General features: G+C 39.0%; 1 protein-coding gene across 3 annotated transcripts in view; it reads left to right on the top strand.

Moving 5' to 3' along the window:
* The first annotated feature begins 1,713 nt into the window (after positions 1 to 1,713).
* The window catches only part of sh3bp2 (SH3-domain binding protein 2), a 28,501-nt gene continuing 22,949 nt past the window's right edge, over positions 1,714 to 7,265 (top strand). The window contains exon 1 of one of the 3 annotated variants that reach the window (XM_034210819.1): positions 1,714 to 1,834. The gene's annotated coding sequence lies outside the window, so the exon portion shown is untranslated. Of the gene's footprint in view, positions 1,835 to 3,849; positions 3,971 to 7,265 lie in introns of those variants that run through there. The other 2 variants (XM_034210820.1, XM_034210818.1) reach the window with 2 other exon arrangements.

The raw sequence follows: 7,265 nt of genomic DNA, 5'->3' as shown, positions 1-7,265 counted from the left end.
TTGATTCAAAGTTAATTTTGTCGGTTTATATTAAATATGGTGTCAATCTCAAGTTTTAATGATCTTCAATAGAGCATGATGTTCGTTTTGTCAATTGTGGTCCTATAAAAAGCAACGTATATTTAGCGTCGTTACCACTGTGTCGTTTTTATAAAATGTGGAGTTGGATGTAAAAAAAAAATCCAAGTTCTCTTGGTACCTGCCCTCTTGAGCTCCATCCTCTCGTTCAATTATGGTCCCTTCTTTAGTCCCAACAAACCAAGATGGCCTCGGCCAACATGTCAAATTGTAGGCCTTAAAACGGTAGTCCAAGAAACTGGATTTTACTATATTTCCTGTAAAAAAAAGTAGGTATGGTCTGCATATTTGGAATTTCCATTTGTAGTAAGAAAAGACAACCCAAGTTTCTTGCTTTCCCAAGTAGAGAGAGATCTGCACCAAAGATGAGGGGAAACTAAATTAAACTGAGAGGTTTGTGGGCAGTGAGGTTCAGTAGACTGGCAGATAATACTGCAGAGCTGCAGCAAATATAATGACTAGTTGTAATTCCAAGTGCTGTGTCTACTCTAGTTGCCCAGGCTGGCTCTGTTATGTAGCTGGGATGTTATTTTTGAAATGTAGGAACGTAAATTAAACGGGTCTAAAACCAAAACATGTTTCAGGGATCATATAAAAGTCCTGATTAGTGGATATTCTTCCATAAAGACAGTAATATGAGCCAACCCGAACATGTTTGTGTTAGATAAGAGCAGGTTAGACTATATATTAGATATTATTTGTACTTTGCTCTTACTTTTGTCCTCTTTTTTTATTGCTGTAACAAAACTGTGGTCACAGTGATGTATGGGTGTGTCTATGGTTTACTTTAAAAGTCTCCATCTTTCTGTTAAACCAAGCAGCTACAGAGGACAGGAGTTTAAACCCAGCACATGTAAACTACCAAGCAAAGGTATTTAAATCTCTCATTTTAGATTTGTTTGTGTTTGTTTATGTGTGAAAAAGAGGAATAGAGGAACATATGCCTTTATAATTAGTAAGAGGGTTTTTTCCCAGCTTCAGTACAGTAGCTTAATGTCTGTTTAAAACTCAGCACCCATGGAGTGTTGAAGAAGACAGATTGTTTATCTTGTGGCAAAGTGATCCACATTTTCCAAACCACCGCCAGCAAAGGCCAGACTACACAGACGAGCTGTGGTGGAGGTTTCATTCACTGTAGCCACACAGAGACAGTGTGATTACTCCCTGTGCACTGACAATGAAAAGCTGCATTAAATACTCTTCCTGTCAAATGACTGATGCTCCAATTCAAAAAGTGACAGCAATTATACCCCATTAACGCTACTGAAGAATACCTTTTAGATAAACAAATACAATTAATGAAATGAAACTGGAGATTTACTAAAAAAATGGCTGATGTTTAAGATGTATGGTCGAAGCAACCAGTTAAAAGTAGTGCTTCCATTTGTATAAGTTCACATATCTCATGTTGATACCACTATTACAACACTATGGATGTATTGTAAAATGATCAGGCTGTACAAATATAATTTTAAATGATTTTAACAATGAAGATATGTGTCATGCTGTCCAGAGTCATGCATGTTTCAAACTTTGCAAACCTGACGCAGAGACTTGCAAAGCTCAGAAAATAATAAAATATCTGGCAAAAAATAAACAGCAGTTGGAGGAGGCGTGGCTATCAGTTTGATTGACAGCAGGTGGCAGACTGAGCACTGGCAGGAGCGTGAAAGGAAAAGTAAACAAACTTTAGCTGTAGCTACTTGCCATCAGGTGTTGTTATAGAGGACTAAGGACCCCAGCAGCGATTTAGCAGGTATGTCTCATTAGATTAGCAGCTAATTAGCATTCTAGCCTGCAAACTGCCTCTAGCTTTGCACTTACCTGGTGGTAGTTCTTCTGTACTTTTGCCCCGTTAATGTGTGTCTGGTCGCTTGTTAAATCGGCTAAAGTGCACGAGACCTGTGCTCATGTTGTAAGTTAGACAAGAAAAGCTCATGTGGTCTGCTCTCTAACATGGGAACACGTTATCCAGCCATGTGGATTGTAGGCCTAAAGATTATCTGTTAAATGTTTGATTCCTAGTAGCGTTATACAACTGTTAATCGCAGACACGCATGCTCTCATACTGTACATACCTGCAAGGGGTGTCCATGCATTTGGGACAGAAATGAGGTCATCACATATTAAAGTTGATGGTTAATGCAATGTGTCCTGGGTATTGAGGAGTTGCTGTGTTGTCTACTGCTTTTTGATTTCTGGCTTCTTCCCGTAATATTTCAGTATGTTTTTACATCCCTTTCAGTGAATATTCCAGCCAACAAAGTGTTGAGCAGAAACCCATTTCAGCACCAGTTGTCATGATACTGGTCTTATCTTGCATCCGGTTTTATTTTGAAATGGTTGTGTATTGTATTATGTTACTTACTGTCTTTGTGTTTCCTGCCTGTTTTATTGTCTTCTTCTTTTCACTTGCGGCTGCTTCCCTTTTGTTTTTGCAGGCTCTTCCTCGCTGTGTCGTGTTTTTGGTAAATATTCTTGTGTGCCAGTCTTCCCTCGGTTTGTCGTCTATGTTCCTGCCTGATTCCTCGCGTTCCTGTCCCTGTTACAAGTGCCTTCTGGTATCCAATCGCTCAGTTTTTCTTGGTTTGGTTTTACCTTGCTGGTCCCCCTGTTTTCCATTTTTCGTTATCAGCGTTGGTAAATTAAAAGTGTTATTGATGCCTGCCTCCCCCTTTTTACTGCATTTGAGTCCAACCTCTTGCAAAACTGTGACACCAGTAGCTTGTGCACCATGTTAAGACATCAATGCTGCAGTGTTCAGCGTTGGTATAAACAAGGACTCAAGATGTGGTGAGATAAGCTTCAAAAAGGCCAGATAAGATAAAGGACACAAAAACACTGCGTTTCCGACAGCATCGTGTGTGGGTGCGCTTTAAGTTGTGCTACTGTATTTATTCTTCCACTTAAAAATCAGCGTTTAAAAGCTGCAGCTGCAGTGGAGTTTATTTGTTCTATTTTTTACTTTTACGCAGGTTTATTTTTAGAAACCTTTTTAAACTATTTGAAACAACTTTTGCAATTACATGAACACAATTTATTTTAAGAAATACATTGCATTCAATACGTTTAGCTAAATATAATCATGACTTTTGTTTTGTTCCAAACAAACCACAGTGCAGCCTATAAAACATTACTTTCTGTTAAGATCTTTTCCTAAATGAAATGACAATAAGCACAGTATACATTACACCATTTTATCCAGGTACACTTTAAAGGCATACATTCATGCTCCCAAGAGGATAAATCCCATTTTGATGAACTCATGACTTTTCCTGTAGTGCAAACTTGACATTTAACCAAGCCACTTAGGATATAACATATACTGTGCATATACAAGCTCTCCAACATTACAATGCATTACCATGTATTCAGACATTCCTTTTTTAGGGTTTTCTCACTCTTGGTTACACAGGCTGCAGATTAACTATTGTGTGGTTGCTGTTCATTACATAATTGCTCATCAGATGTCAGACGGAGTGGTACGTCTAAACTGTAAAGGGGAAGTTAGTCATCATTTTCTTGACTGTAGTCCCACAGCCAGTGAAATGTGATACTCCATGTTGTCACCATTTTGAATGTTCTGGTATGGATTCAAGCAATACAACTACCAAAATGCAGCCAAGTTGTTTAGTTCAGAACTAAGGAGTTCTGCTCAGCCATGTTTTTATGTTGGCTTGCTGGTTAGTATGTCTGCCTGTCTGTTTGTGGGAGCGCTGCAGCCAGCTTCTCTTGTGGTGAAAGGGAGGGTGTCATGACACTCTGTACAGTAGCTCTAGAGCGCCACGCCAGGAAGTGAACTGAGCAAAAGCGAGTTCTGCAGGGCTCACTCACTGATGACACAGACAGTGGAGCTACACAGCTGACACAGCACTCCATGGGTGAGTTTAATGTAAATTAATTGTACTTTCTATTTGAAATGATAGCTGCCAGGTTTGGTTAAGAACTTGCTTTGTGTATCACGCTCTCTACAGAAATGCAAGTTATTCAGAAAACTCTTTCTGGTTTGGATGCTGTTCATATTCTGTTTAAGGAACTGCTATTGTACAAAAATAGTAATAGTCATGACCATCAGGCTGTAATTAAACTATATTTATAATGTTCATTTTCATTTTTTAAGTTATGAAGAACTTCATCTCATGTAACAGTGTCTGTTCAGTTCCTATAACGGTCAACCTCTCACGCCTAGCACAGCAGTGTGAGTTTATATTCATTACAGTGGCAGGTGTATATCACTCAAAATACCTTGCATATTTCTGAAACATAGTGTCTTTGAATTCAGACACAAGTAGACATAATTTCACCCTTTCAATTTTATGAATTTGGCTTTAATTAAAAACAGTTGTTGGCAGATCTCGTTAGCCGTAGATAGCGAATTAACATTATGTCTGTGAATGAGTCAAAGCTCTGCCTTTCACGTCTTAATATACTAGAATCCTAGCAAAGGTGCTTAGGACTAGCATTTCATGGCTAGATTTAGCTATTTTGGACAATAATGTAAGTTAATGTAGGGCAGAGCTAGTTTTTTCCCTTGTATTAAGATATTTAACTTTGTATTTTCCTGTTGATTTCCTGTTCTATAAAAAACATCAGCTACTTGAAAACCAACACAGAGGCTAGCTATTATTTGAGGATGAGAGGCATATCTACGGAAGAGGATTAGGGCCACATGAGGGCCTCAGAACAACAAATGATTACTTTTTTCTCTGAACTAAAAAAATGTTTAGTCTGTTTTTGACTCATTATACAGGGGTTTTAATCAAGTAATTTGTGGGAAGAAGGTTATAAACTTGATTTATTCTATTTATTACAGCTTCACACGACTTTTGGTTTATGTGGAGCCATTTAAACCAATTAGAGCGCAGTTTGTGTTTCAGAGGCGAGGACTCTCTGAAGTGGAAAAAAAAGAGTTGGATGTTTAACCCTGCAACGCTAATATAAAGGAGTGAAGTCATAAAACCCAGTACTGCTTCAAATACAATTCAAATGAGTTTAGAGCATGTACGTTTATTCTTGAGCTTTGGAAACAGTATATGTAACAAAATAATCTAAGTTCAAAAGACAAAATACAATACTTAAATTTGATTTGACAAATTCAAGGGTAGGGTCTTAAAATGTTAAATGACAACTAGTTACAGACTGCACTGCCAGCTCGCCCATATTTCATGGGTGCTAGTGCTGGAGTACTTTGTGACCACAGAGCGTGAACGTTGTGATCAGCTTTTTTTGCGCAGCTCTCCAGTGTGTGTGCGCAGGGCACAGAAGGGGGGGTGGGCTCCCTCCGCAGCCGGTTGGCGTCGTTTTGGTACATTTCATTTTCATTTCAAACCTTTATTTAATCAGAATGGTCCCTTGAGATCATAGATCTCTTTTTCAAGGGAGACCTGCAGCATATAGGTTCCACATGAAACATAAAACAATAAAGGACATCATACATTATATTTACAGGATACATTTACATAGTTATAGACATTTACAAGTGTATCAACAAGCATTTAATTTAGCCTAGCTTTAAAAACATGCAGAGGAATGAGATTGCTCAGTTTCAATTCTTGCTGAAGATTGTTCCAAGCAAGTGGAGCTGTGCAGAAGTCAGAAGGATCGTGACTTCAATTCCGGTACGATTCCGTTGTACAGACCGACGTCCAGCAGCCCCGTCTGTGCACACGGCTCTGTCGTCCGGTGATCTAACCGCCTTCTAGAAAAGCTTCACAAGAACGTCTGTACGCAAATACGCTTTGTGACACAAGTAGCGGTACGCATTTCAGATTTTTGCCGCGCATTGCGTACCAGTTATGTGCACCCCTGCACCCTAATTTTCTGCCCTTGATGTAATACATTTACATTAATAATTGAATAAAGTAAACACCCTTTGCACCCCGGGCCGGCAACATTTTGTATTTGCCCTGTACGATGTGCGCTGTAAGTGATGAAAGCCAAATCCTAATCTCGCCTAGGGCACCAAAATGTCTAGGGCCGGCCCTGTAACAATAGATATTATAGTCACTGAATTGAGATATGTATTGACAGTAAACCTAATGTTTGGGCTCTTAGCTCTAGACTTGGAAGATGACTTACTGTAAGAGTCATCAATAATATGAAAATCCTTTTTTTTGCATCTTGATGTTTCTATGCGTGACTGGAAGACACTTTCTGTAGGACTACATTGTCTACCTTTAAAACAATCATACAACTCTTTCTAATGCTCCATAGTCCTTGCCAAAACCAATGGACTAAATCTGTCAAGTGTTGTATATCTTTCTGACACAGTCTCTTTTGACCCTTTAACTCATATATGAAGATGCAGCTAAGCATCCGTTTCAAGAGAACCTGCTCTTTAGTTGGTTTCAAATTCTAACTTTAGTGTAACACCTCAGAGTTTTAGCTGGGACAGTGGTCAGAGCTCTTGCAATCAAAATAAGACTGTGTGCTGCTGTGTGGTTCTTTGTGGTTCTTTGTTCTTTGTGCAAAGCAGCAAGAAAACTAAAAGTTGCTATTCTGGTTTAAAGAGAATAAACTGTCTAAGGTGCCAGAGCGCCACACACAGTAAGCACAATGGTAAATGCGGTCCTTAGAACAAACAAACTGGACTTGCTGTTGGGTCTTCCTCACACTGGCAGTCTGCTAAGGATCAAGTTTAACATTTGTATTTGGTGTCTCTACTGTGACATGTTTACTTTAACGTTCAAAAAGCTCTTTATTTTTCTCCTACTGCCTGTGCTGCAGCACCAATTTTCACCCTCTGTCTGAAACCAGAGCCCAGTCTGCTCTGATTGGTTAGCTGCACGTCTGTAGTGATTGGACAACCGCTTAGAGATGTCTCTTCCCTTAGCTTATCACGTACAATGTGATGGAGCACTAGCCAATAGAAGCGTGAGTGTTATATAGGGATGTGTCTATGGAGGGAACACAGGGATTTTAGCCTTTGCAGACCATTTACTTGCACAAAAAACTATAAATAACACACTACAGTAAAGGGGAAACCCCAAAAAGCATAATTAACCTGTTCAACCCTGAGCCTGTTTTTCAGGTCTCAGGCTCGAAAATGACATTCCCAGAACAAATGACCATATCTTCCCTTCTAAAAGGGTTAAATTAATAATCTTTGTTCTCAAAGTAATGATAAACCTGTGAGTTGGATGTAGAAAAGTCAGAATCAATATAGATGTTTTTTATTTTAAAGAAAA

This window comes from Gymnodraco acuticeps, unplaced genomic scaffold (assembly GCF_902827175.1).
Source record: "Gymnodraco acuticeps unplaced genomic scaffold, fGymAcu1.1, whole genome shotgun sequence".
Taxonomy (NCBI): domain Eukaryota; kingdom Metazoa; phylum Chordata; class Actinopteri; order Perciformes; family Bathydraconidae; genus Gymnodraco; species Gymnodraco acuticeps.
The sequence above is the reverse complement of the archived record's forward strand: the minus strand, read 5'-3'. Positions and strand labels throughout refer to the sequence as shown.